This window comes from Crinia signifera, chromosome 2 (assembly GCF_055691185.1).
Source record: "Crinia signifera chromosome 2, ASM5569118v1, whole genome shotgun sequence".
Lineage (NCBI taxonomy): Eukaryota > Metazoa > Chordata > Amphibia > Anura > Myobatrachidae > Crinia > Crinia signifera.
In genome coordinates this window covers 273,491,206-273,494,616 of record NC_139218.1, presented here as the reverse complement: position 1 = coordinate 273,494,616, position 3,411 = coordinate 273,491,206, and the positions used below count along the sequence as shown (strand labels likewise).

The 3,411-nt window shown below is 39.9% G+C and overlaps 2 pseudogenes; one reads left to right on the top strand and one right to left on the bottom strand.

Moving 5' to 3' along the window:
• Window positions 1-1,204: 1,204 nt before the first annotated feature.
• LOC146061908 (5S ribosomal RNA) lies at window positions 1,205-1,322 on the bottom strand (annotated as a pseudogene).
• Window positions 1,323-2,718: 1,396 nt separating this feature from the next.
• On the top strand, window positions 2,719-2,836 carry LOC146061907 (5S ribosomal RNA; annotated as a pseudogene).
• The last annotated feature ends 575 nt before the right edge of the window (window positions 2,837-3,411 follow it).

Genomic DNA, 3,411 nt, shown 5'->3' with positions numbered 1-3,411 from the left:
AAGTGTCAATGTGCCAACTGGTATATATGCACAACTGAATAGACCAAGATATATAAAAGAAAATGTAGGAAATATAAAATGGAACAAAGAAATATATAAATAGAAAAATATATATAAAAAAAGTGAACTGCTGTTTCAGGCTGCTATCAACAAATAGTTGTAGTTAGAAATAAGGTTAGCTTAACTTATTGGCAGAGTAGTGAGGAGCAGGAGTCAGAAGTATCCCAACATGTTTCGTCCAACAGGACTTCGTCAGGGGTAAGGGACAGAATGACTAAAGCTGTATTTATAGCAGGGATGGGGTCTGAGGTGCCGCCCCCCTCGTTAACGCTGCTTAATTAGACAAAAATTGCGTTTGAAAGAAACCATGTTATAAGACTATGTAAGAGGTACTGGGGTTAATACCACCAATCCTCATAGTTGCGAATTATAAAACGAGTGTTTGAAAGTACACAATTGGCTGAAGGAGGTTTGGAGTGTGTCAGCTCCGTTTACATGGAGCCTGACATCACATCCGCCCCACTTCCGCCACACATCCGCCGTCCGTATAGCTTCACTGCGCATGTGCGCCTAGTTAGTGAAGTCTCTCAGTCTGGTAGTTGAGGAGCTCCGTGCGTCTGCGCGCTCCGTCTTTCTTAGTCCTTGTCTGTGCGCATGCGCTGTGTCACTGACGATCTGTGTCACTTTGGAAGCTTTATTAAGAGATGTTCCCATACGCTTGCACTGCGTAGGTTACCATGGTGATCGCATTGTGTCTCATGTCCTTAATAGATGCCCGGATGTTCATAGTAGATTGTTCATATTCTGAAACTGTGTGAGCCCGTGTGTAGTAGGTTCAGTTTCTCTGTAAGTGGTTCTCAAAATGAATGAGAACCAGAAATTGGCAAGAATAAATAAATTAATATTTTGCAGATGCACAGACATTACTGAACGTTTGTAAATATGAAAGTAGATAAATAACAGTAGGAAAGAAAATAAATATATAAATATATAAATAAATGGATCCCTATGAAAATATTGTGATAAGAAAGTGAATGAACAAATTATTATTTATATATAAAGGGTATATATAGTGATAGATAAATAATTGTAGGCATATCTAATTATATAAAACTAAACAAAATAATTTAGCAGAGACAAGAGAATAATATTATTTATTGACACCACAAAGGAACCGCGCATACAGATAACCTCCGCCGATGGTATGATACAGCACCCGATATTCCTGGGAGGTCCCCCTACCCAGTACTAATCAGGCCCATCACTGCTTAGCTTCCAAGTTCGGATGTAATTGGGCGTCCCAGTGAGGTATGGCTGTATAGTTGTTTGGTTGGAGATCAATGCATGTACCCAGTTACTCCTCTATGGTGTCGATGATGACAACCTAATGTGTCGGCAGTTAAAGATTTAAAGTCTGAGAGGGGGAATCTGGTAGGTGGAATTAGCACAGAGGTGTTGTTGCTGGACTTCCCAGATGGTGACCCATTCTGGTACTGCTCAGCGAAGATTTTGTGGTGGACTACTGACCGCTATAGATATTCTTTTTATATGAAGGGTGCTATCTCATAGCTCTCATTGAAGCCTTCTGGATGTAGCGTATTCAGCTCGAAAATCCAGTACATCTCACGACGTGAGAGAAGGTTCGATAAATCACCTCCTCTCTCTCCAAGGGTAACAAGTTCAATGCCTCTAAAAGTCAATTTTTCAGGGTCTGAGTTATGATGAGTACTGAAGTGTTGGGAGACCGCATGTGTCTGTACTCTGTTCTTGATGTTCCTTACATGTTCTTGTATCCGTATTTTCAGTGCTCTTTTAGTTTTACCTATGTATCGTAGTTCGCATGGACATTCCAACATGTAAATGACTGATGTTGTATTGCAGTTGATGAAGCTTTTAGTCTTGTATTCTTTGGATTTGTCTTTATTAAAGAAGTTCTTTCTGCTGGGGTGGAGGTATTTACAGATGATGCAGTGGCCACATTTGTAACTGCCAGTGCACTTGGGTAGGCCACTGGGTTTGGACAATTCGTCTCTAAGCATACTGGGGGCTAGGAGATCTTTCAAGTTTTTTTGTTTCCGGTATACAATCTGAGGTTTATTGGGTAGTGAGTCTTTGAGTATGGGATCCATCTGTAGAATGTTCCAATGTTTATTGAGTGCTTCCTTAATGATACCTTCATGATGGTTGTACGTTGTGATAAATTTAACATCTGGTTCTCTGCTCATTTTCGGTTTGTATTCTAATAGTTTTTTCCTGTCCAAAGCCCTTGCTTTTTTATTGGCCCTCTCCAATACATGGGTTGGGTACTTCAGTACTCATCATAACTCAGACCCTGAAAAATTGACTTTTAGAGGCATTGAACTTGTTACCCTTGGAGAGAGAGGAGGTGATTTATCGAACCTTCTCTCACGTCGTGAGATGTACTGGATTTTCGAGCTGAATACGCTACATCCAGAAGGCTTCAATGAGAGCTATGAGATAGCACCCTTCATATAAAAAGAATATCTATAGCGGTCAGTAGTCCACCACAAAATCTTCGCTGAGCAGTACCAGAATGGGTCACCATCTGGGAAGTCCAGCAACAACACCTCTGTGCTAATTCCACCTACCAGATTCCCCCTCTCAGACTTTAAATCTTTAACTGCCGACACATTAGGTTGTCATCATCGACACCATAGAGGAGTAACTGGGTACATGCATTGATCTCCAACCAAACAACTATACAGCCATACCTCACTGGGACGCCCAATTACATCCGAACTTGGAAGCTAAGCAGTGATGGGCCTGATTAGTACTGGGTAGGGGGACCTCCCAGGAATATCGGGTGCTGTATCATACCATCGGTGGAGGTTATCTGTATGCGCGGTTCCTTTGTGGTGTCAATAAATAATATTATTCTCTTGTCTCTGCTAAATTATTTCGTTTAGTTTTATATAATTAGATATGCCTACAATTATTTATCTATCACTATATATACCCTTTATATATAAATAATAATTTGTTCATTCACTTTCTTATCACAATATTTTCATAGGGATCCATTTATTTATATATTTATATATTTATTTTCTTTCCTACTGTTATTTATCTACTTTCATATTTACAAACGTTCAGTAATGTCTGTGCATCTGCAAAATATTAATTTATTTATTCTTGCCAATTTCTGGTTCTCATTCATTTTGAGAACCACTTACAGAGAAACTGAACCTACTACACACGGGCTCACACAGTTTCAGAATATGAACAATCTACTATGAACATCCGGGCATCTATTAAGGACATGAGACACAATGCGATCACCATGGTAACCCACGCAGTGCAAGCGTATGGGAACATCTCTTAATAAAGCTTCCAAAGTGACACAGATCGTCAGTGACACAGCACATGCGCACAGACAAGGACTAAGAAAGA